General features: G+C 35.1%; 1 long non-coding RNA gene, 1 other non-coding gene and 1 pseudogene across 2 annotated transcripts; 1 reads left to right on the top strand and 2 right to left on the bottom strand.

Annotated features, from left to right (window-relative positions):
- Window positions 1-80: 80 nt before the first annotated feature.
- LOC122282434 lies at window positions 81-18,879 on the bottom strand (annotated as a pseudogene).
- On the top strand, window positions 8,655-8,762 carry LOC122283563. Its single transcript, XR_006230962.1, has one exon. It is a non-coding gene; the product is annotated as a small nucleolar RNA R71 (small nucleolar RNA).
- Window positions 18,880-23,089: 4,210 nt separating the features above from the next.
- LOC122281611 lies at window positions 23,090-25,378 on the bottom strand. Its single transcript, XR_006230266.1, has 2 exons — window positions 23,957-25,378; window positions 23,090-23,322 (listed from the first exon to the last, which is right to left on the bottom strand). It is a non-coding gene; the product is annotated as an uncharacterized LOC122281611 (long non-coding RNA).
- Window positions 25,379-27,989: the final 2,611 nt, after the last annotated feature.

Below are 27,989 nucleotides of genomic sequence, written 5' to 3'. Positions count from 1 at the left end.
CATTCTTATACATAGAGGAACCTTTGAAATATGGGTTTGATTTAGATGTGAAGAAGGAGAATACAAAACCCGGGAGCAATTTACTTGTGGCCGCCAAGTATCCCACTATTGCGATACATGGAGGAGCCTTTGAAGTTTGGTTTATTCAGAGAAGTGGAGAAGGAGAATGAAGAACCAAGGAGAATTGTGTAAACCACAAGTGGGCTTCTCACCACATGAACCCCATAAGTCCATATAATAGCCCCTGATGTGATCGGTTGTTGTTCAATATTTGGGCCATAGACCATCACAGTAAACAACTTTTTCTATCCAATGGCAGAGAATAACAGGACAGATGGCTCCACTCTAACAGTAAAAGAGGAAGGCATGTACCAACTGAGAGTGTAGGTTGAGTTTGGCGGGCCAATATTGGTAATTGTGCTACTAAACATAGCTCTAATTGGCAAACCATCTTCCACGGCTATGGAGAATGAGGGATAATTGAGGCTCCAAGCTCTTCCAGGCATTGTGGTGGTGCAAAAATTGCTATTGTCTCCTGTGATGAGTTTTAACGTGGTGGTATTGTAGCCCTGCTTACAAAGAAAGTCAATGTAGTCTACCTTAGATGATCATAGGTGAGCCCCGGGTCTATGGCTTTCAATGGGTTGATGTGACCTAATCCATAGGCGAATTCAAGGTCTTCATGCTTCTCTGGGTCCACGATGTAAGTTGTTCGTGAGAAAAATAGGTTTAGAGAAATATAACAAGCTTGGCCTGATCAAATGAAGACCACACCAATGTAATTAATTTGCTATTTACCAATAACTCTTATATTTCCAACCAATCAGTAGAAAGAAGGTCTGTTGAGTCCGTCGATCGTAGAAAGTAGGTGTTTTTTCCTATATTTATTGTGAGGGCTAGGAAATGATTCGAAACTAATTAGTCATGTTTCTAAAATGAACTCGGATTATTTGATACTTCACCTATGGTCATGAGGGCTAATATAATGGCGACAGGGGACCAGTTTGGATGGACAGCCTTAACATAAACAGCTGCACCACCAGCATGAGGGAAAGATATGGATGTGCCGGAAATTATGTTGAATTTAACACTCCTGGTGTCCTTAGAGTCGATGGAAGGTGGTGTCACGGGAGAACAAGCAGCAAGAATGTGTTGACTAATTGCTCCTTTTTAGTCCCACACTAGTGGGATGTAAACAAAGAAGCATTAGGCCAAGTTATAAATAAGAGGCATAGCCTCTTAGTTTAAGTGCACTAGTTGAAAGCTTATCTAGTAACTTTTAATTTTAGTTAAATTCCTCTATTAATCTTTTGTAAAATGGGAAGATGTGTAAAGTTAAAGTTTTACTAGTGGGGTAGCTTTGTGAGTCTGTTTGGGGTGAGGAGAAAAATTGTGTGATTGTAACAATTTTTCACATAGTGAATTGTCTTCTCTTTGTCTGGTGGTTTTTCTCCTGTTTTGGAGTTTTCACGTAAATTTTTTATGTTATTTTTATTTCTCTATTTTTCTTGTTATTCCTGTAAATGGTAGATCCTAAGGGAGTGAATTTGGGAGGTCCAAATTTTCAACAATTGGTATCAGAGCCACTAGGTTCTTTTTGTGGAGTGGAGTTTTGGTGTGGTAGTATGAATACATACAGTCTAAGGAGGTTCTGTATAGAAGATTGAAAATTTAAGTGTGTCCATTGTGACCCTCTAATCTTTTCTTGTGTTGTTCTTATTTCTGTATTTTTCTTATTATTCATGCAAATGGTAGATCCTAAGGGGGTGAATTTGGGAGGTCTAAATTTTCAACAATTGGTATCAGAGCCACTAGGTTCTTCTTGTGGGGTAGAGTTTTGGTGTGGTAGTGTGGATACGTACAGTCTAAGGAGGTTCTGTCTAGAAGATTGAAAATTTTAAGTGTGTCCATTGTAATCCTCCAATCTTTCCTATGAACTGAATTAGTGAGGTACTATTCATTTTTACAGTAAATTCATCTAAGTAATGTCAGGAAGTATGCTTTCAAATCTTGTCAGATTTGAGATGGAGAAATTTGATGGGAGAATCAATTTTGGCTTGTGGTAAGTACAAGTCAATGATATCTTGATTCAATCAAAATTACACAAGGCATTGAAGGGCAGACCAACACCTGAAGTCAGCACTAGTACTAGTGTGACTGGTGAAAGGAGCAGATCTAAAATGAACTATGAAGATTGGGAGGATCTGGATTTGAGAACATCAAGTACAATACATCTGTACTTGGCCAAAAATGTTCTTGCAAATGTGCATAGAATATCTACAGCAAAGGAACTTTGGAAAAAACTTGAAGAGTTGTATCAAACGAATGGCATCTCAAATCGTGCACACCTGAAGGAGCAGTTTCATACACTGTGGATGAGTAAAGGTACAACTATTTCAGGTCATTTAATCGTTCTTAATGGCATTGTCGCTGAGCTAAAATCTATTGGATTTAAAATTGATGATGAGGATCAAGCCTTGAGACTCATCTAGTCTCTTCCACCTTCCTATGAGCACATGAAACCTATATTGATACATGAGAATGAAAAAATAATTTTTTCCGATGTTATCAGTAAAATCTTTTCTGAAGAGAGAAGACTAAATAGTGGAAATAACATTCCACTTGAGAATATAGTAATGGTAGTAGCTGGAAATGGGAAGATGAAGAACTCCATGAAGAAGAAAGTAGTCTGCTGGGAGTGTGGATAATTTGGGCACGTCAAAAAAAATTGTCCAAAAGCTGGAGCAGGTTCGACAAGTAGCTCCAAGTCAGTAAATGGAGATACTTGAAATGATGCTAATGTTGTGTTTCTCTCCGTGGAAGATTTTGATCTTTAAAAGGAGACATGTACATCCTCATGACATGCTGCTAATTCTCAAAATTGTCATGATAGAGGATGTGTTAATGTTAGTGGGTCCAAAAGTTTGCACACAGGCATTGGTTTGGCATTGATGCAGGGTGTGTGGTGGAAATTTATATCGATGGCTAATGAACTTCCAAGAGGGCCAAACATGGAAGTTACACCATAATTTTTAGCAAGGTTGTTTTTCGACATAGGCAGAAGTGAAATGTTTGGAATTGGTTTATTCTGAGTGGGTATGCTTTTATGGTGAAGCATGATAATGGAAGCTATGAATATCTTCATTGAGGTGGAGCTTGGCTGTGAGACCAGTCAAACTCGCAAGGTGGAGATTGTTGACTAATTGCTCATTTTTAGTCCCACACCGGTGGGATGTAAACAAAGAAGCATTAGGCCAAGTTATAAATAAGAGGCTTAGCCTCTTAGTTTAAGTGCACCAATTTAAAGCTTATCTAGTAATTTTTAATTTTAATTAAATTCCTCTTGATTACGCCCAAAGAATAACGCGATAGTTGTAGCACAGCTTTGGGGTGTCGATTCCACAGGGAGACAAATTAAAAGAATAGCAAGAAGAACAAAGAACCTAAAGAAAAATATTAAATAAGTAATAGAGAACAAAGATTAATTTTAAATGTAAATTAAAGTGAAGCAAAGAGATTAACAGAAAAAGTACTCAAATTTGACAAACAGTAGAGCGTCAGGAATCCCTTGCACAAATCTGATATTTTAATTATTCTTAATTCATTGGATAACTCAATTAGGAACTCAATTCCCGCAATTCCCAATCGGAAGGTATAGATTTATAAACCAAACTTAAATAAAATGTAACCCTTTGAAAAAACATTCACCACTTTTAAAAAACGTGAATTACTACCCCTATTGATAAAATCCAATGACGACAATATACTTAGGAAGCGATATTGCAGCAAAAAACTAAATCAATATAGATAAATAATTGATCCAAACATAATCAAAGAACTAATCCATTCAATAGAAAAAGTATGACTGAATCCATAAACAGAATAAATTCTATGATTATTCGGAGAAGAAAACATCAACGATGAATTGAGAATGATAAAACAAAAGAGTTTTAGAAATTGAAAATCAAATACATGAATTAACAATAAATTAGAAATATCATCTAATGTGCAAGTTCATCCCTAACCCTACTTGAGAATTTAGTTACCCATAAATATAATGGACAACAAAAATCTCCAGAGAAAACTGAAGCGAACGGTGGCCATGGAAGTGATTTTCTCCTCTTTTCAGATCTACCTCTTGTGCCTCTTTCTCCTCTCCATTTCGTGCTAATGATATGCTTATATAGGGTAAGAAAGAAACCCTAATGTCCTCTTGATTTCCGCATAAAAAAATCGCCTAAATTTTAGGACTTATCTTGGCAGCCACGTACGGCCTTCAGGAGTTCGAATTTGGAAATCCTTATTAGAGTCAAAGTTATAGCCCTTTAAGATAGCTTTCCAATGCATCAAGAATCACATCAATCAGATATATGGCTAAAAGATACAGTCAAAAGACTAAAGTATGTCCAGATTGTCTCCTAGCGAATTTCGGACTTGGACTTCTTGTGGTTTCATTTTGAGATTTTTTTCTTTTTCTTTTCTTCCAAATTGCTCTCAAACTCCATAAATGTCCTCTTTTGAATTTGACTAGGCTTGACTTGCTCTTTTATAAACTCTGAAATTAGACATAAAAAAATTGCTTAGGAGTATCCCAACATAAATAGAAATTCAATTTAAGAATACACATTAATTCCTATGATTTCTATTCACATTTTAGCATTTTAGTCCAATAATAGGGTATATAGAGTGCATTTTCGCACACTCATCATACCCCCCAACTTACTCCTTGCTAGTCCCTAGCAATTTTCATGTCAAAACAACGAAAGAGACCAAAGAAAATCACACATAAAGGCCATCAAGTCACACTTTCCATATTCACATATTAAAACAATCTAAGGAATCCAATAACCCATCAAGATCCACCTATAGCAATCCACAGAGTGTGTGTGTGTTCTCCAAGCCATAACCATCGTACCACTAACCTTGACACATGCAACATCAAGAACATCTTAAGCAAAAGGTTCAACTCTATAACTCACGGATATAATAGTGTTTCGTGTAAAGGCTCTCTCTATGGAGTTGACAATGGGTGTATACACACTCTCATGGAAAATTAGGCAATTATGTATAAGCAACAAGCAAATATTGATCTTATGATAGGAACACTAACAAATGAGACTTCCATCAATCTTTCTAACAGCTTACTTAGAATCAGAATGGTCAACAAAAAAGGTTGTAATGTGGCTTGGTTTTGGGGTTATATAAAAAAAAAAAAAAAGATGAAAGGGATTCAAAAACTTCCAAGTATATACAAAGGGAATTTTATTAAATATCTCAATAGACCACACTTCTCACTTGATATACTCTCCAACTTTTCAGATCATCAAATAATAATGCTTTTCCTTCTTCTTCCTCTTTTCTTTTTCAACAATTTGATGGACAAACACATGCCACTTTTGTATTCTTTCCATCTCTACCAACTTTTTTTTTTTGGAGCTCACTCAATTGAACACTTTGCAACTTGTATTCTTCTCTTTTTTCTGTCGTCTTCTTCTTCTTCTTAATTAAAAATGATAAAATTAAAGAAAGAAAATACAAATTCCACACCTAGTATACACTTGGAAGTAAAAAGGGTAAGAAAATCTGTGTATAGGTTATACTCCAATGTGGAGAGGCATGGATGATATGGGCATATAAAAAGAAAAAGCTACAAGTGTTTATTGGCTCAAAGTTGGCTACTAGGGGTCTATGATGGAAAGGATAGCTTGAAAGGCTCAAACGTTAATCCTAAGTTGACATTCGTCATATCCCAAGTATATCCACCATTGTACCGCAAACCATGTAATGATATTCTCAAAAGAAGTGCCCAATTCAACAGATCAATGAACGCTTATCACAATTTATTGCATTTGTATGCTCTCAATCCTCTCCAAACTCACATGAATACTTAAGCAAAAGATTTCTCTAGCTACATGTGTCAAACCACCATCTTACCACAAAACTTGGATAAGTGCATTAAAGGTTCTGTGAATGCTTCAGCAAAAATGATTATGGTGGGTTTGGTGAATTCACGAAGATGGTTATGAATAAGAACGAGTACACATGTGAAAATGATGCACGTATGATACAAATTAAAAAAAAAAATTGACATATGAAAATATGCCACAGAGTTCCAACAAGCATTTTAAATACTGAATTTGCACCATTATCCCCCAACTTAAATGAAACATTGTCCTCAATGTTTAAGAACCAAAATTGAATGGGGAGTAACTGAAAATGGTAGAATACACCTGATGAGTGACGTGGGTAGCTCCCTAAACACCAAAGATGGTAATCTGAAATGACGAAATGAAACTATCCTGCAATCAAAAAACAAAGAAAACAAAAGCAAACAAAAAGGAAAAGAAAGAAAATAAGAAAAAATAAAAACAAAACAAAGCAAAACAAAATAAATAAAGAAACACATACTTTGGTGGTGTGGTCAAGGTTGATAGACTGGATCCACAAGTGGAATGTCTTCCACTTCCGGAACTTGCCTATCAATTAATATTTTAAGGCGTTGACCATTTACTTTAAAGATCCGACCATTCTTAGGATCCTCTATTTCTATCACCCCATTTACAAAAACATTTTTCACTAGAAATGGGTCAGTCCACCTAAACCAAAGTTTTCCTTTGTGCTTGTGAGATCCAAAATCATATAAGCATATTCGGTCATTAGGTTTAAACATCTTCCTAAGAATATTTTTATCATGAAACGTTTTCATTTTAACCTTATAGACTTTAGACTTAGGCAAAGATTTCAATTTAACTCTTGGTGCTTTCATACTTACAGGAATCTGTTTTCCACATTTCTTAGGCAACTCCTCAAATTTCTATTGCCAAACCTGTGTGCCATAATCCTGAGTTTCATCAAAAACAGCACAAATATCAATAACATCAGCTGAATCACTAACAGATGTATTAAACTCATAATTCGCAAGGGGATATTCAAGGGGATCAAAATCATGAGTTATGTGAACTCCCTTGTCTATGAGTGCATCAATCATATACGTTTGGTGGCACTCGTCATCTGTTGGCTGCTTCTCAATATGGAAAATGTTGACCTCCATGGTCATGTTTCCAAAAGATAACTTCATCAACCCATTCCTGCAATTTATAAGTGCATTAGCCGTAGCAAGGAAATGTCTACCTAATATGAGAGAAACTTTAGAGTTAGACTCAACAACTGATTGGGTGTCCAAAATTAAGAAATCAACAGGATAATAAAACTTGTCAATTTGGATCAAAACATTCTCAACTATCCCTCTCAGTTTCTTAATTGAACGATCAGCCAACTGAAGCACGACAGAAGTAGGCTTAATTTCACCCAAACCAAGTTGCAAATAAATGGAATAAGGCATCAAATTAACACTAGCTCCTAGATCTAGCAAGGCTTGCCCAAACTCATGATTCCCAATATTACATGCAATGGTTGGACAACCAGGATCCTTGTACTTAGGAGGAATTCGCTGCTCAATTAGAGCACTAACTTGCTCTGTCAGAAATGTTGTCTTCTTAACATGGTGCTTCCTCTTAATTGTACACAAATCTTTAAGAACTTTTGCATAAGTGGGAACTTGTTTAATAACATGCAAAAGAGGAAGGTTAATCTTTACCTGCCTGAGGTTCTCCAAGATTTCATTACTAGGATCCAAAGTTCGCATACCAGATTTTAAAGCTTGAGGAAATGGTACTTTAACTAGACTCTTGATTACCTCGGCATCCTTGGGGAACTCGGTGCTATCATTGCTTTGTTCCTCTTCAACATCCTCTTGCTTATCAATTGTTGGGATGTGTAAGGACTTACCACTTCTTGTCATAATGACATTGACTTCTTTTAAATTTTTTTGTGTCGTATGCTGACCTTGGGGTGCGGATTGAGCTTGAGAAGGAAACTTGACACGCTCATTTACACTCAAAGAGCTCATTATCTTAGATATATGACTCTTTATCTCTTTGTTTTCTTCAACAACCTGCATAATCAAAGATTCAAACTTTTGATTAGTTTTACTTTGTGCCTCAATAAAAGTATGCAAAGTGTCTTCTAAAGGACTCTTAGAAGATGAAGGTGCATGATATGGTCTAGGGGGTTGTGCAGGCGGCTGGTTTTCAGACTTCCAGCTAAAATTGGGGTGATTATGCCACTCAAGATTGTAGGTATTAGAGAAAGGTGCAACAGGCTTCATGTACATACCTAAGGCATTACATTGTTCCTCATACATCCCTTTCATCTCAGCAAATGTGGGACACTCTTGGGCAAGGTGATCTACCCCACCACACACAAAACATCGTCCAAAAGACTCTGCATGATTAGCCATGTGTGTTGGGTTTAAGTTTTTATTCTTCAACACCTCTAGCTCCCTAGTGAGCATCTCAACCTTAGCCTTTAGGTTATCTTCTTCCCTGAGATGGTAAATTCCACCACCATTTAGGTTTCCTACAGGTCGTGACCTATTTGTGCTCTCAGTAGCACTAGGTCCAGTCCAAGTGTGAGCTTTTTCAGCAAGCTCATTGAGGTATTCTATGGCCTCATCAGGATCTTTCTGTAAGAACTCACCATTACACATCATCTCCACAAATTGACGCTCTCTAGGTGTAAGTCCCTCATAAAAATAGCTCACTAAGCACCAATTCTCATACCCATGATGAGGACACACTAAGCACCAATTCTCATACCCATGGTGAGGACACATACTCAATAGCTCCTTAAATCTCTCCCAAGACTGATACAAAGTCTCACTGTCCTTTTGTACAAAGGTGGAGATTTACCTTTTTAAAGCATTGGTCTTATGTTGGGGAAAGTATTTATTAAAGAAGACCTGAGTCATCTCATTCCATGACCCAATAGATCGTGGTCTCAATGAGTATAGCCAACTCTTAGCTCTATCTTTCAAAAAGAAAGGAAAGAACTTAAGTCTCACAATGTCATCAGTTGCATTTTGACTATGAAAAGTCGTAACTACTTCCTCAAACTCCCTAATGTGCACATATGGATTTTCATTTTCCAAGCCATAAAAAGTAGAGAGTAATTGTATCATCCCTGTTTTAAAATCCAATTGACGAGTATTAGCTGGAAACATGAACATGTTGGTGTGGCTGTGCGTGTAGGGTGGAGGTAATCCTGAAGGGTCTTAGTGGGTTGATCTTCATGTTCACTCATTTTCTCAGAATTAAAAAAATTTTCAAACAAATGATTAGAAAAATTAAACTCAGACTCTAACACAGGTCTACAAGCAAACCGACTAAAGGCGTTTCTATACCTGTGCATGCAAGGTAGAGAAAAACGCAACACTAAAAGAAACTACAAAAAGAAAAAGAAAAAAAAAAGATGCAGCAACCTAAAAGGGGGAACGAAGTTACCGCCTTTACAAACTGTTGAAAAGAAAACCTATCTCACAATTCTTCTACCGTCTCCCCGGCAACGGCGTCAAAATTTGATTACGCCCAAAGAATAACGCGGTAGTTGTAGCACAGCTTTGGGGTGTCGATTCCACAGGGAGACAAATTAAAAGAATAGCAAGAGAAACAAAGAAACTAAAGAAAAATATTAAATAAGTAATAGAAAACAAAAATTAATTTTAAATGTAAATTAAAGTGAAGCAAAGAGATTAACAGAAAAAGTACTCAAATTTGACAAACAGTAGAGCGTCGGGAATCCCTTGCACAAATCTGGTATTTTAATTATTCTTAATTCATTGGATAACTCAATTAGGAACTCAATTCCCGCAATTTCCAATCGGAAGGTATAGATTTATAAACCAAACTTAAATAAAATGTAACCCTTTGAAAAAACATTCACCACTTTTAAAAAACGTGAATTACTACCCCTATTGATAAAATCCAATGACGACAATATATTCAGGAAGCAATATTGTAGCAAAAAACTAAATCAATATAGATAAATAATTGATCCAAACATAATCAAAGAACTAATCCATTCAATAGAAAAAGCATGACTGAATCTATAAACAGAATAAATTCTATGATTATTCGGAGAAGAAAACATCAACAATGAATTGAGAATAATAAAACAAAAGAGTTTTAGAAATTGAAAATCAAATACATGAATTAACAATAAATTAGAAATACCATCTAATGTGCAAGTTCATCCCTAACCCTACTTGAGAATTTAGTTACCCATAAATATAATGGACAACAAAAATCTCCAGAGAAAACTGAAGCGAACGGTGACCATGGAAGTGATTTTATCCTCTCTTCAGATCTGCCTCTTGTGCCTCTTCCTCCTCTCGATTTCGTGCTAATGATATGCTTATATAGGGTAAGAAAGAAACCCTAATGTCCTCTTGATTTCCGCATAAAAAAATCGCCTAAATTTTAGGACTTATCTTGGCAGTCATGTACGGCTTTCAGGAGTTTGAATTTGAAAATCCTTATTAGAGACAAAGTTATAGCCCTTTAAGATAGCTTTCCAATGCATCAAGAATCGCATCAATACAATATGTGGCTGAAAAGATACAGTTAAAAGACTAAAGTATGTCCAGACTGTCTCCTAGCGAATTTCGGACTTGGACTTCTTGTGGTTTCATTTTGTGATTTTTTTTTTTCTTTTCTTCCAAATTGCTCTCAAACCCCATGAATTTCCTCCTTTGAATTTGACTAGGCTTGACTTGCTCTTTTATAAACTCTGAAATTAGACATAAAAAAACTGTTTAGGAGTATCCCAACATAAATAGAAATTCAATTTAAGAATACACATTAATTCCTATGATTTTTATTCACATTTTAGCATTTTAGTCCAATAATAGGGTATATAGAGTGCATTTTCGCACACTCATCACCTCTATTAGCCTTTTGTAAAATGGGAAGAGTGTAAAGTTTTACTAGTGGGGTAGTTTTGTGGGTGTGTTTGGGATGAGGAGAAAAATTATGTGATTGTAACAATTTTTCACATAGTGAATTTTCTTCTCTGGGTCTGGTGGTTTTTCTCTTGTTTTGAAATTTCCACGTAAATTTTTTGTGTTGTTATTATTTCTCTATTTTTTTTTTTTTTGTTATTCCTACAAATGGTAGATTTTAAGGGGGTGAATTTGGGAGATCCGAATTCCTAACAGAATGTCCACTCTAGGGGCAATGAGATCCGGCTACAAATCATTCAGACAAGATTGTTGGCATATCAATGCGAGTTCTCAAAATAAATGAAAGGTGCAAAAAACTTAGTACATTAGGTATTAAATCCATCAACCACCTTGAAAATGTCTGGGGTGATGGGGTTTGGTCCTTTGGAAGAAAACGATACAGCATAAGGTGCCATTACGTCCTTCCATGCCTCGCTGACTAAAATAGTTGCGATTGGGTTTCTATCAAGGGTTTGCATAATTTCATTAGTATGGTGTAAGAATCTAGAAGTTATGATTCTATTTAAGGAGAGATTTAATTAGTATAGAAATTTATATACTGTTGATTTGATGTAGTCCAAAAATTTGAGGCCATCTTTTGTGCTGATTACTGTTGCTGGTAGTGGGTAACTGAAGGCAAAATCTTTGATGGATGAGTTCGCCATAATGGTTCCCACACCATTGGCAATTGAAACGCCGGTGCTGGCTATTAAAATGCCGGGGCCATCGTCGATAGTTTCACATAAGACGATTGTTCCTTGAACTTTGTGTCAATTTAGTGCACCAGGAAAGAAAAATTTTGAAATTGTTGTATCAACTCCTGTAGAGTAATTTACAGCACCTCCACCCTAAATCAAGGGGAATGATTTTCCATTGAGATCAAAACTATTAATGGAGAGACCCTTCATTATATCGTTCAAAGGATTAGTATGCACGGTATTAGTGAGGATTGCCCTTTTGAATTAAACAACTTCAATACCATAGGAAAACTCACCGTGTAGACTTGTCCGTTGCCAAGCGCAACTTGGGCAACAAATTTTCGATCAATAGTGCTAGCAGCTACAGTTTGTATCTAAGGTGCGAAATTGCTGACAGTTGATGGAAAAGGCCCTGAGTTTCCAGTAGAAGCTGAGGTCAAAATGCCTTTTCTCATTGCGTGGAAAGATCCAATAGCAATCGGGTCTTCAAAATATTGCCTAGGAAAGTCAGAAACAAGGGACACTGAAATAACGTCTACTCCATCTGCTATTGCATCACCAAAACCTGCCAGGATATCTGCCGATGAACATCCAAATGACCAGCAAACTTTATACATGGCAATCCTTGCGCCAAGGACTCCACCTGTTGCGGTTCCTTCGGCTAGCCCAAAGTAGCTCACTCCAACTACCTCCCTTCCTGCAGCAGTTGAGGAAGTATGGGTTCCATGACCCTCAGAGTCCCTTGGAGATTTAAAATGATCAGTGCTGTCGAAGGAGTTTTCACTATTGTAGTAACGGGCTCCAATGATCTTGCTGTGAGTTTAAGAAATCTTTGTGAGCTTCTAACTTAGATGAATGACATTATAATGAACTAAGATAATCTTGGGGTGCATGCATCGACTATATATATTGCATTGTCAGTTTCTGTACGGTTCCCTTTTTCGTTGTTGGTTTTCTGCTATAAGTACTAACAATCTTCATATATAATAGTATGTGAATGCAATCCTAAAAAAGTTTGAAAATGTTTTTCATGATCTCTTTTGTTCATTTTTGAAAACAATTACAACAAGGAGCTTTTGTAAAACCTCTTCAACCGTGAGAGTCTTTGAGAGTCTTATTGTATTTATACACTTCGTATATTGTATCAATACATGAGAGTTTGTACTGATTGGAGGCCTAGGATACATACGGTAAAGGAAAGTAATTATATTACAATAAATATATTAGCCGTTGCATGATCTAGAGGATGGGCTAGTTATTCCATAATTTGTGGATGTAATCTTGCTTGTAGCCGTTGGTTCTTTGTATGGGAGGTAGCCGTTTGGTTCTTCACAAGGTAAGTTTTCTTCTGACTTGTCTGTGGTGTTAATATGCCCCCGCAAACGGTGCCGAGGGACGAGGCCAAGTTTGGTCCGAAGATTAATAAGAGCAAGGCGGCCAAGCGGTTTGGTAAACATATCGGCAAGTTGATTAGAGGCCGAGACATGCCGAGTGTGAAGAAGTCCAAGAGCAACACATTCACAAACATAGTGATAATCAATTTCAATATGCTTGTTTCGAGCGTGAAAGACAGGATTAATAGTCATGTAGAGAGCATTAATATTATCACAGAGTAACAACGGCGTGGAGGTGAGCTGAATGCCTAGATCACGTAATAGGTACGATATCCAAGTGAGTTTGGCAATTGTATGGGCCATTGCAAGGTACTCAGCTTCAGAGCTTGATCGAGAGACTATGTGTTATTTTTTTGCAAACCAGGAGATACAGTTACTTCCAAGAAAGACATAGTAGCCAGTGGTGGAGCGTCTAGAAGTAGGATAACCTGCCCAATCTGCATCAGAAAAGGCATAGAGATCAAGAGTAGAATGGGAATTAAAATGAAGACCAAGGTCTACAGTGCCTTTTAAATACCGAAGAATACGCTTGACCGTTTTATAATTTGCTTTAGTAGGTGAATGCATGAATTGAGAAACAAAATTCACACTATAAGAGAGGTCAGGACGAGTAAGGGTAAGATATTGTAGAGCACCAACAATACTACGGTAGTGAGCTGGGTCAGAGAAGGGTGTCTGAGAGGTAAGACCTTTGGTCCGTGGCATCATGGGAGTGCCCATAGGTTTACAGTCATGCATCTTATCTCGTTCGAGAATATCAAGAGCATATTTGGTTTGAGAGAGGGTAAGGCCCTCAGCGGTAGGACTGATTTGGATGCCAAGGAAATAGTGAAGAGGACCAAGGTCTTTCATGGCAAAGTGACTATGAAGAGTGGAAATAAATTCAAGAAGATACACAATAGAGGAGCCAGTCAATAAAATATCATCAACATATAAGAGTAAAATAAGAGTACTAGGCGAGGAATGACAAACAAATAAAGAAGAATCAGCAGTGCTACAAAGAAAGCCATGAGTTAATAAAAAACTGCTAAATTTGTCAAACCAAGCACGGGGAGCCTGTTTGAGACCATAAAGAGCTTTATTTAATTTGCAAACATAAGAAGAATGAGTTGGATGAATAAAACCTGGAGGTTGTTCCATGTAAATAGATTCCTGAAGATCACCGTGAAGAAACGCATTTTTGACATCCAATTGTCGAACACTCCAGCGGTTAATGAGAGCAATTGTAAGAACAATGCGAATAGTACTGGGTTTGATAATAGGGGAAAAGGTCTCATGGTAATTTATGCCGTCTTCTGGATGAAAACCTTTAGCTACTAAACGAGCTTTTAACCGATCCAAGGAGCCATCAGCTTTAAGTTTGCTTTTGAAAATCCATTTATAACCTATAACAGACATAGTAGAATCACGAGGGACAAGAGTCCAAGTGTTATTCACACATAAGGCATGTAACTCATCATGCATTGCTTGTAACCAACCAGGATGTTTGAGAGCAGAGCGAATGGATTTAGGCTCAGTCGGAATGGGAGTAAGGTCATGCAAGTAGGCATATTTGGGGTTAGGCTTGCGAATGCCAGACTTGGACTGTGTGACAATGGTGGTAGCAGGGGTCACTGATGAAGTGGTGGAAGGATCAGTGGGTAGCAGGGGTACTGTGGCGTCAGTACTAGAGGATAGAGATGTAGATATAGGTAAGCTACTAGCACTAATGGTGGGTGATGCAGGTGTAGGGGAAGGGGCGGAAGTGGATGGAAGAGGAATATCCGCAGCTATGGGAGATGTGGGACCAACTTCGGGTATGGTGGAGTTGGAGAAAGGGGTAGGAGGAGTGATCCACATATCAAACGTGGAGAGGACTGGCTCAGTAGGTGAGGGTAAGTGAAGGTTACCAGGGTGTTTAAAAGGAAAGTGGACTCATCAAACACAACATGACGTGAGATGAATGTACGACCAGAGGGAGGGTGATAGCATTTGTAACCTTGATGCTTATCACTGTATCCCATAAAAACACAAGGTAAAGTTTTAGGATCAAATTTATTTTTTTTCATATCCCAAGTGTAAGGAAAACATTTTGAGCCAAACACACGTAAGGAACTATAGTCAGGATAGGTGCCGTGAAGGATGGAAAAGGTTGATTGCAAATCAATGGTGGTGGAAGGAAGGCGATTAATAAGAAAAGTGGCAGTGGCAAAAGCTTCAACCCAAAAGCGTTTTGGAACGCTACTATGAAAAGGCATGGTCATCCCAAGTTCACGAATAGTATGATGGCGTTGTTCAACCATACCATTTTGTTCAGGAGTATGAGGACAAGAATACTGATGAATAATACCTTGTTTTTGTAAATGGGATGTAACTTGGCGATTAGCAAATTCACCACCGCCATCAGTTTGAAAAATTTTAATTTTTTTGCAAAATTGTCGCTCAACATATTTCTCAAAAAGTAAGAATGTAGAGAAAAAAATCAGATTTTTTGCGTAGAGGAATAAACCACATAAATTTAGAAAAAGCATCAACTATCATGCATAATAAGAAAATTTACCAACAGAGACTACAGGAGCTAGACCCCATAAATCACAATAAAGTTTATCAAATGCATTATGAGTAATATTGGTAGATGGTAAAAAAGGAAGTTTGCAAAGTTTGCCTAATTGGCAACTATCACAAAAAGAATTTTAAGAAGAGCCAGAAACTTGAATAAGGCCTTTTGATTTTAAGACTTGTAAAAAAGATGCCTGGGGATGTCCCAAATGCTGGTGCCAAACATCTTCAGGGACACGTTGGAATCGAGTGGAAAAGTGAGCTTCGTACGGAGGAGAAACGACATAGAGGTTACCCTTCCGACGTCCGGTCAACAGGACGCGGTTGGTCTCCCGTTCCTTAACAACAAAACCAACACCGTAAAATTCGCAGTTATAAGGATAATCAGTGGTAAGTTGCCCAATAGATAAAAGACTTTTGGCCAATGCAGGAACTAATAAAACATCATATAATTTAATTTTAGTAGTGCCATTATCAAGATAAGTATCACCAATATGAGTAATAGCATGAGAACTACCATCTCCAATAATAACAGCGTCATTACCAAAATAGCGACGTAAATTTTCAAGTATACCTGGGTCGCCAGTCATATGAGCAGATGCATCGGTGTCAACCGTCCATTCAGAATCATGAGAAAAATTCTCAAGAGTCATCACCTCAAGTGCATGAGGAATATCCTCAGGTTGATAAGAGTGATTGAACCGATTCCAACATTTAAGAGCAACATGGCCTTTTTTTCCACAAATTTGACAGCTTTCATTACAGTTAGAAGTGGGGCCTTTGTTAGGGAGTTGGTCATGAGTATCACGTGGGTTAGACCCACTGGGATTTGGTGCAAAACGCACGGTTTGAGGGCCATCTCCAGAGGAAGGCCTCACGGACTGGTTAGAGGGCTGAAACCCTCGACCCTTTGAAGAGAAAGACCGATTCTGAGATCGGTTGTTGTTTCGGTAATCCTTCAAATGTCTCTGTCCATAGAAAGCAAAATTATTAGTGGAATCATGAAGAGTTGAGCGAATTTCATACCCTTGGAGCAGAGGAAGCAGTTCGGCGTAGGAGGGCATGGGGGGTTTCAACATTGCCGTTGTGAAGGGCTCATACTTGGCGCCGAGACTGTTCAGTAAAGAGAACACTTTCATTTTGTCTTGCACAGGACGTCCAATGGAAGCAAGGTTGTCGCACAAGCCTTTGAACGTGCGAAGATGGTCACCCAACGGTGTCGACGGTTCCTTGCGCAGGTATGTTAACTGCTGTGTAAGATGGAATTCCCGTTCTTGGGAATCATGAGCATACGCCTATTTGAGAGCCACCCAAACATGATGGGCGGAATCAAGGCCTACAACAAGACCAAGAGCTTCCTCAGATAGTGTCCCGATAATCCAACCACGGAGCAGTCGGTCCGATTTGCACCATTGAAGGAAGGCAGGACTAGGTTCGGTTTTGCTCGAACCAATAGCTGATTGACTGGCAGTGATGATTTCAATGGGTGGAGATGCATCGGTGGGATGCTCAATAAGGTCTTGACTCTCAGCCAAGGCCAGGATTTGTTCTCGCCAAAGAGGATAATTGGTGGCATTTAATCGCAAGGTAACAAAGTTACGTACATTGAAAGCGATGGTGGCCATGGGAGGAAGACTCTCTTCTCTCACAAGGGCTCTGGTACCATGAAAACAATTACAACAATGAGCTTTTGTAAAACCTCTTCAACCGTGAGAGTCTTTGAGAGTCTTATTGTATTTATACACTTCGTATATTGTATCAATACATGAGAGTTTGTACTGATTGGAGGCCTAGGATACATACGGTAAAGGAAAGTAATTATATTATAATAAATATATTAGTCGTTGGATGATCTGGAGGATGGGCTGGTTATTCCATAATTTGTGGATGTAATCTTGCTTGTAGCCGTTGGTTCTTTGTATGGGAGGTAGCCGTTTGGTTCTTCACAAGGTAAGTTTTCTTCTGACTTGTTTGTGGTGTTAATAATTTTCACTAATGGAGTTTAGGCCCAATTAAAGCTCGATTAAGTACTGAGGAGAAATAGAGCTTACTTGTTGCAGGTGAAGTTGGCACCTTGGCACTCACCCTTCCATTTACTAGGTGGAGGGCTGAGTCCTTCATCACTGAAGCTCTCAGATTCTGGCCAGATTCCTGCACACCACGAAAGACGTGAAAAAAACACTTCTCATTATTGAAATATAGCGTACGTTGGTTATTGACGCAAATCATATTGGTGGCAACTGTTTCGATCTCAATAGAAAAACTGGCCTGTGTCTAGGAGCCCAATAATGACATCTCCTTCTCGAGGGATTCTGCGTTTGGGCTTTGTGACACCCATGAAGTCCCATGACCTTGTAGTGTACGTGAAGCTTTAGTTTTTGGTGTGGAAAAACTGAAATTACATCTTCCATTTCCGCAAACATCGATCAATTTTAGCCCATAGCATTAGCATACTCATGTTAACATGGTTTTATTCCTTGCGACTTGTTTGCATTAGTTCTCACCTGAGAACTCTGCAACTTCATCATCAGTTAATTTAGCGGCAAACCCGTTAAAACTCTTCCCATAACTGTAGATTAGTGACTCTTTGGCAGATGAAGTACTTCAATTGGACAAAGTAAAAGTTATTTCCGGTTGGTACTAGGGAATGATATATATCCTCATGTGTAATTTTGTTTTGTTAATTCTTTTTTTTTTTTTTTTGAAAATTATTTTTACAATCTAAGGCGTGTAAGCTTCATAAACTTTTCCTTTTAAAAAAGAGTAAAGCAAATATGAGATTCCAGTGAAAAAACTAACTTTGTAACTATAGATTCCACATTTTTTTCAAAAACCAGAGAGCTGAATTTGCATATCGTACAGGTGTATCTAGCATTTATCTTCAATAATATAGCAATCATGATGATTAGAAGGACCAAAGTACGCATGCTAAAAACGTCACATGAGTGCTCACACTTGGCAGCTCAAGATTGTATAGGCACTCCTGACCTTAGCAACCTATATACAAGCTTCGACAATCGACTAATTGTTTTTTAACTCACATGGTTCCGAAGTACAATTAGAATTAAACTCCTAAAACTATCTGTATAGGCATACATCGTTAATTAACTACGAAAGTTGTGCAAAACTAAAGCATTTAAGAAGTAACCTTCCGAGTACTCCTAGCATGGAATAGTGGGTTGATGCACCAGAAAAATCTCCTTGAGGCAGTTCTCCTATGTAGACAATGTGGACCTAAAAGTAACACAAATGACTTGAATAAGATCATCTCATGTTGATTTAGTTTCTACATTCAAAATCTAATAAATAGGCTAATAAAACCAATCTGTCTTTCCTGGCCATGGCAGCTCTGCAGAAGAGCTACAAGTAACAATGGGCACAGAAGAACATGTATTAACCCTGCCTTAGCCATTGGTGTTATAACTTAGATGAACCCAAGTGTTAAAGCTAATGCCTTAATATCAAACTAAATGTGTGAAGTATTTATAGAAGATGCATTGAAACTTGTTATGTCTCTAGATCTCCCTTGTGCACATTGTGTAGCTTCGGCGGCTAAACTCCATCTTTAACTATTTTAAAGTTTTTGCTATTGTCGCCAAATTATTCAGGTTATTAAAAAGAGATCTTGGAAGAAGAACAGATAACTTCCATGCTATTGAGTTCTTTTGGGGTTAAACAATGTTTGAGGAGAATAAGAAAATATAGACAGCCTGCCAGAGCCAGCTTGAAATGGAAAATGGCCGGCCCCTCTCCTCTTGCTCTCACTCTGGAAGTTCCGTGCTGCTTCGTGAATGGATTATATAGCTTTATATAAAATATTATATGTCCATAAAAATCTTGTTTGTCGTTTGGATTACGTATTTAACGATGGAGCAATAAGCAATAAGGGAGGAAATCATGTGTTGTGATCCACACTCAAGACTGATGCACACATTTACGTTGTTTGCTTATGAAATTGAAGTTTATATCATAAAACAGTTGGTTTGTGTATTAACTGCTTCTATTAAATAACTCATCTTTTTTTTTTTTTTGTTTAATAAAATCATACTACATCCATTAATAACAGATATTACAAATTGGACTTGAAACATACGTTACAAGCTAACTATAAAATTAATAGCTCTTCAATACACAATATTAGCTGACAGAATTTAGTTTTTGTTACAAATTTCTACAGATCTACAATTTGAGAGACAACATAACTCTGTCCAAGACAAAGTGAACAAACTCCATACTCCGTCTAAAACAGAGCAGATGACACACTCTATGGACAATGTCTAAGAGATAATGTGTTTTTTTAGTTTCTTATTTTATTAAATAACTCACCTTAATAGTGGAGACTTGGTGCTATCGAGCGAAATGTTTTGTACTGTGATAGGATGAACTTGAAAATAATTTGGATCGAACTCAATTGAAAAATCTCACGTTCTAATTATAGGCCTTACTATTTTTCAAATGTAACATACAGATTCCAAAATTTTTATATTCTAACATTGTATCTAGTATTATATTAGCACAAAAAAATAACGTGATTGTTCTTTTCTCGTACATTGCTTATAATGTAAATCCTCCTCGTTTGTTTCCATCTCTTCTAAATTTTCATATAAAATAAAATAAATAATTTAATTTTTTCAAATCTCAAAATAAAAATAATACTAAAAATATATTTTAACAATATTTTATTCAACTTTTAAATTTAATCTCAACTCATCTCATCTGTGAAACAAACAAAATCTATTTGTAACCGATATTTCTATTGCAAAGAGAAACATATTTGGAATATTATTTCTTAAGCTGAATATCTAAAATAATTATCTGTATTGATCGTTAACTCAATTGACGCTTCTTCAATGATAGAAAATAATATATAATATTAAAAAAAAAGATGGAGAAAAGAAAAGGAGCAAAAAAGACTTTAACATCTTTACTTTCTCAATTGTTATTGAATACAAGGCATACATCTATATTTATTAAAAAAAAAAAAAATTACATTGAGATAAGATGAGGTAAATATTTTAAACATTATGAAAATCAAATCAAAATAATATCAAATCAAATTATTGGTTTGATATTATTTTCAACATCTCCTATCACACTCGAGGCAGATTAGAACTTTGGCATCTTGAGTTTGATATATGAAAGTAGCTTTCATATTCATTAATTGATCGATGATAAGATGATAGCATTGGTGACAAAGTGACTGACAATTGGAACATCAAATTTGGAGCAATGGCCAACAATGGGCTATATATAACCTTAGTCAACAATTATACCAAAATCAAAATTTCAAAATTGGGTCTAAAGCTTTAAACAATACTCACAACAAATCAAAATTCAATAAAAAATGTTTCACATCTAATAGAGAAATTCTATATTCATTTATTTGAGATGATACATAACTGAATGGGGATAAAAATCTTGTCAGAGTAAAGCCAGCTGAAGAATAAATATTCCACAGGATCGAGCCTAACGTTAGCCAAGGTTCTGATACTATAGTAGAAAAAAGATATAATACAAAAAAAGATGAAGAAGACATACATCCATCCATTGTTACTTTGAGGTCTACATCTTTACTTTCTCAATTGTTACTCAATACAAGACATACATCCATATTTATAGGAAAATTACATTGAAAAGAAATAAGGTAAATATCTTAAATATTATAAAAATCAAATGAAAATATATAATATCAAATCAAATTATCTTCAACATTCTCCTCAAACTCAAGGCATAAAATTTTGGAATCTTGAGTTTGAAATAAGAAAGTAGCCTTTATATTCATTAATTGATCATCGATGAGATGATAATGCTAGTGACGAAGTGGTAGACAATTGGAATATCAAATATGGAGCAATGTCCAACAATAGACAATATATGGCCTAGGTCAACCATCGGACTAAAATTAAAAGCCTAAAATTGGATCTAGGGTTTTAAACAATACTCACATCAAATCAAAACCCAATAAAAAAAATTTCACAACTAATAGAAATACTCTAAATGCATTGATTTAAGACAATACATAATTGAATAGCGAAGAAAATTTTGTAAAAGGTAAACCTAGCAAAAGAATAAATAGTCCACGAGATCGAACCTAACATTAGCATAGGATACCATGATAGAAAATATAATATAACATAAAAGAAAATGGAGAAGGAAAAAAGAGGAAAATAAATTTGAGGAGATTTGCTTTCTCGGTTGTTACTAAATATAATACATATATAAAAACTCATTGCTTATGAAAAAGATAATTTATCTTATCTTATCAAGTTATTGAAATAAAATAAGATAAATATTTTGATAAATATATTAAATATTATGAAAATTAAATCAAGATAATATCATATCATTAAAAATTTATCAAATCTTTCAACGTTCAAATTGCTTCTTTAAAAAGTCAGCCAAATTACAACCCCGAGAAACTCTTGTTTGATGTTGTAAAGATTATGCTAGACAAGACATGATGAAGAAGATACTCCAATTAAATCACACTAGTTTAAACCTTTTCCAAATGGGTCGGAACATCCAGGTCCCAGAGAATAAAGGATGTGAAACTTTACAACACGGTGATTTTAATATCATATTCACAATTCCTTGATCAGATTGTCAAATACCAACATTGAGAACGAATATGTATTAATGAATCACTCTCAGGACCAGTACTCGTGCATTGACGCGTTGAAAATTCCCCATTTCATCAGAAACACCAACAAAAACAGCAATGGCACTTGTTCGATTTAATCATGCCAGGAGAAAAAGAGCCCTTTATTGGACTTCGAAAAAAGTGGAAAAGAGTAACGGGTGAGGCTCGTGTATCCAAAACTTGCAGCGTTTGTAAGCTTGGAGAGGTAAAAAGGGCGTACTCCTAGTAACACCTGGAGCGGGATTGGGATTTTAATTCATGTCAGAGATTTGTTTCGACAATGGAACAAGGGGGAGAAGGCGATTACTGCAGCTAGCTATGTCTGCCAATGCCATGACCTTGGCGAAGGGGAAAGGTTTAAATGACTTCTACATTAAAATCCTCTTCGGAAATATTGTTGCTTTACACAATATTTTATGCATCATATATTGTAAAATCTGTTACGTGATAATCATTCCCTCTTCCTTTTATGTGGATCGGGATGCCTCAGCAATGCCCAAATGTGTTTTTTTCTTTCAGATATTTTGATGCAGTCTATTAGATTATCTATATCTAAAAATAAGTATACTTTTTTAGTTATAGAATAAAAAATTCACTTGTAATGAATTAACCATTAATAAATTTTATAACTTTTAATTACAGTAATTATTAAAAAAGACCAAATTTAATATCTATTGTACATGTCCTAAATATTTATTTTATTATTCTTTATAACTCTTTTCTCATCTATATCCATAAATTTTCATAAATTTCTTTAAATTAAATAGTATTATATAATAAATTAAATTAAATTAATAATTAAAAAATTAAATATTTTTTAAATTATTAATTGCTCGTTAGTATATAATAAATAAATAAATATACAATATAAAAATTTAATGTAAATAATTAAAATCAAATTTATAATATATTATTTTATTATTATATAATCAAAAAATAACTATTTCAATAAAAAATAACTATTTCAATATAAAGACTAATATAAAATAGAATAACTAAATTCTGAATTCATCTTCTATTCAGTATCTTTTATATGTACATAATCCAATAACAATGCTTTAAGGATCCTTATCAATCTCTGGCAGCTTGTGGCTTAATCCTAAAGCTCAATAGTCGTTGTCACAGAGAGCGCCGAGAGTCCGGTACCGCTGTTAGATTGTTGTCTCCTCCAGTCAAAAAAGGTCGTCGCCGAGGATACGAAAATACTTCCACAGACTGCAAACATTTAGCGAATATGAGAAATATATTTTACATTAGAACTATATGTAGATTTTGTGCAAAATTAATCTGTTACATCTCATGAAAACTACAGGAGCACGAATACTTATAATGTTTAATCACTAACGAGAAATAGCTATTGATATATTCATCAGACTCAATTAGTTCCTCAAACTGAAACTGAAAGTGTTTACGTTGAATTCAGCTTATTGAATATTTCTAATATAAGTTGTAACATCGCTTTATGCAAACACAGGTTGAATCTATTAGTAGGGTGTACCATAACGTACAAAATATAACCAAAAAGCAAAAGGAAAGACTTGCTTTGGAATATCATAGTACAACTTGTTTTGTGGCTCACACCATATGCAAAAGGGTGGGAGTAGTTACGGAAAAATGAGTTTCACACACCTACTTTCCTCAAATCTGGCCAAAATCTTGCTTGCACTCTCATGAGTTACGCAAGATGATCCCAACTATGATTCATACAAATGAAAAACTAGCTTTGAACTCATCATTCATGGGAGATATCTTAAGAGACCAGACGTTTAAGATTCTTGATCTATTCCATCAACTTTTGTTGATCAACAATCCAACCGCACAAGAAAATTAAAGAAGATAATATACAAACTGTGCGAATGAAATCCTTGGAACTTGTTCCTGCACCACCGTTGCTGGAACTTGAGTGGATATTTGGGTAATTAATTGTAACCTGTTAGGGAAAAGTCTAGGAACTTGTTGCAGTGAGAGAGCAAGACCCAAGACGCATGCTGTTGCCATAGAGCATCAGATAACGAGCTTCTCGAGCTCTGCCTCGTAAATACGATCCATTAGCGTTAATTGCTCCTTGGCTGAACCCCAAGTCTATATTCACAACAGTAAACGAAACTTAAAAGCAAAACAGTAATTCATAGAATAGTTCCGAGGTATATTTTTTGGGAGAAAGATAGCTAGAACAAGAATACCTTACTAACTAACCCTACCAGAAGCAGTCTTAATTAATGATAATCAAAAGAGAGAAAAGACAAGGAAAACCAGTCATTTACGCACAAGGGCGAGAAGGCTCTCGATCTGCAGTCTGCACAAACATACCTTTGTTGACGATTTTCAGAGGTAAATCACCTGATCTTTCTATTGCAGGATTACCAAATAAGATAATTAACGACTAAAAACTTAAATTGATGATAGTCTTAATGTGGAACTTACAAAAAGATTTGGTTAATTTGTATACTTAGTAGTATGTGACATTAACTCAGCATCACCAGAAGCGTACTTTGTGTTCCAAAAGTGAAAATAATTGGTGATCTTTAGCAGTAACAAAGCAAACCACTCGTATTTAATTATTAATTTGTTAATATAAATAAATTTGAACCGACAGAGCAAAGAAAAGGAGAAAGGGAGCTCCCTTCAGTCCAAGTACAGGAAGCTTAAGATTTAATTTGTCTCCCGCGTCATTCACTCATTTACTGGGTATGATCGCCTTCTAACACAGTATTTGGATGAATGAGTCGGCAGCTAATTAAACCCTACAGCCGCCCATGAGTGGACTGAAGAAAGCTCTCTTAAACCTTAATCATTGACAAGAAAACATGTAGCAATTTAACGAAAATGTAAGTATATCTTCCCTCGAGTGCAAGATGCAGGATGCACAGGTCGATCCATCAGGTTTCAGACCGGAAGTGAAGATTGGCCATGTCAATGACAACCTAACCCTAGCCAACACATAGATAGAAAACCCACATACAGAATGAATAAATAAACGGGCACGCACACACGTTTATAGAAGAGAAGACAGCGACTGTTCGAGAGAAGAACAGGATCACGAAAGGTCGATGGAGGATGTAAGGATCTAGAGCTTCTGATATCACCCACCGAACAAAGCGAGCGGCTTTTATGGATAGATGGGCGGAGGAATGGATCCATGTATATATAAGCTATGTGCGAACATAGAGGCTTGGATCAGCCAACTAACGGTATAAAAAATTGGGGTAAAAATAAAAAAGGAATTATTCATATTCTTGTTTGCTTTCACGTTGTCATGTACAACAGTTCTCTTATATATAAATAATCAATTCCTTTGCCATAATTTTTATCCAACTTCCAATATTAAGCCTGGGAAATTATATAAAATAGGTATTTGTCTATGCTAAGCCAGCGTTAATAATCGTAATTAACGGCATTCGGTACAAGGGGAGGCAGCGATTTACTCAGTTATAGAGCACATGCACAGTGAAATGGCAAATTAAGCAATTCCTTTCAAACCAGTAGTACTGTTCTCTCTTGAGATTGTGAAGCGAAAAATATATTTTCTGTCATTGGGCCTCCAGTGTATAAGTCTATCATAGTACGTAGGGTATCCCCCGTTCACTCTCCTCCGTGTTTGGTGGCAACTTAGGTATATTATAAGCTGTTAGTAGGATTGAAAATGCTTTAATTACAAGCATATTTTTTTATGATAAAAGTTGTGATGCAAAACATCTTTGCGTCCGCATACAGCCTTCTCCTAGAGATGCCTTTGTTGACTAAGCTAAAGAAGGTTGACGTTTGGAATGGAACCGCTGGCTATAATGATATTTACGTTTGCAAATTTTGCTGAATAAAACCCTAGATAAACTCCGGCCTGTGTTAACCCTATAATTCCTAGGGTTTGTGTAGCTTGCCCTGAGGAACAGTACTTCGGTGGAAGGCAAAAAGAAAAAGAAAGAAACAAAACGATATTACAACATATTGGACAGGTAGGAACTCTAGCTATTGTCCAGCGGAACGATTTGTGTGTCTATAAGAAGGCAATCTTTTGTGATTACTCTCTAATCTATGAGCACACTTGTTAGGTTCTTAGTCACGTTCTATGCACTGAAACCTGTCAAATAAACAGTCCAGAAATGCATCCAGTGTGCTGGAACATATATATATCCCCCGCCCCCAGTTCATAGTTTTCGTATAAGTCAAAAGAGTGGATTCGATGGTTAATATAAGATGGGATGAGATATTTTATTAAAAGTGAAATAAAATATTATTATAATATAATTTTTTAATATTAATTTATTTAAAAATTTAAAAAATTTAAATTAATTTTTTTTTGTTATGTTGGGAAATCTCTTCAAGGCAAGGTCTTTTAGACCCATTCTTGTAAAATAAACTCCGATCTCGTGCACCGCACTCTCGAAAAATATTTTATTTAATTTTTATTTTTTATTTTTTATAATATTTCATCCTATCTTATCATTAATATAAATATTCTAAATATTCACATAAAATATAATAAATATTTTTTTAAATTTTAAAATAATAATAATATTATAAAATAATATTTTATTTAATTTTTATTTTTTATGTAAAATAATCTCATGTCATGTTATAATCCAAACGCAAATTAGATTCATATAAAATAAAATAAATAATTTAATTTTTTTAAATTATAATATAAAAATAATATTAAATAATTAATTCTTTTTAAATTTTAATATAAAAATATATATTTTAATAATATTTTACTTAACTTTTAATTTTAATCTTAATTCATTTAATCTCATTTATCAAAACAAATTAGACGCGACGTATAAACCATGTATCTGACAACTTTAAGCTTTAATTTAATTATAACGATGGCTAGTTACCTTCGTTATCTGGCAAAACACTAGAAGACCCACGATACAAATGGGTGATGTATCCGTGCATGTCAAGAGGAAGAGAGACACTTAAGCGATTATACGCGAATTTGTAGAAGTGAATGAGTGAGAGAGTTGAGATTAAGGTTCTGCTTTATCACTTAGGATTTTAATATAAAAATTTTAAGTTTTAAGATTAAATTATATTTTAATATTATTATTATTTTAAAATTTAAAAAATTAGAAAAAAAAAGTTAAATTATTCATTATATTTTATATAAAAATTTAGGAAATTGTAATAATGAAATGAGAATTTTGTGTGGCCAAACAGTATCTAAGGGCAGTTACAATTATTTATTATTTGTTTTTATTTTAATTTTTTATTATTATTTAATATTTTATTATTATTTTTTATTAATATTTTAATATTATTTATAAAATATTTGAGATTACCTCAATACTAAAACACAATCTAAATGATATAAAAGTTAAAAAATAAAAAATAAAAATTATTTCTTTAATTTAAAAAATGAAATTATTTATTATATTTTATATAAAAATTTAGAAAAATTATAATAATTAAATAAAATAAAATAAATAAGTTGAGTTAAAAATTTCTCTTGATCCGAAGTTCATACAATCTATAAATTTTGAAGTTGTTTAGCGTGGCATAAATGATAAAACTTTCCTTAACATAAAGTACATCTAGAGATCTATTTTAATTTTTAATTTATAAATTTAATTTTATATAATACTAAGATATTAATCACATAAATTTGCCTTACTTCTCCGATAAGTTGTGATTTTATTTTTTAAAAATTTTATATATAATTATTTTTACGTATTTTTTTATATATTTTATTAATATAATTATTTGTATATTTAAAAAAATTAATACAACTAATTATATTAATAAAATACATTAAAAATATATAAAAATATTATAAATAACATTACTCTCTTATTTTTTTTTTTTTGCATTTGAGCGAAACTGTCGGAGTTGCTGGACCATTCAATACACCTTGCGCAATAAGAATTAGATCTTTTCGAAGGATA

Source organism: Carya illinoinensis, chromosome 11 (genome assembly GCF_018687715.1).
Source record: "Carya illinoinensis cultivar Pawnee chromosome 11, C.illinoinensisPawnee_v1, whole genome shotgun sequence".
NCBI classification, from domain to species: domain Eukaryota; kingdom Viridiplantae; phylum Streptophyta; class Magnoliopsida; order Fagales; family Juglandaceae; genus Carya; species Carya illinoinensis.
Note: the sequence above shows the minus strand (reverse complement) of the source record. Positions and strands in the feature narration are given on the sequence as shown.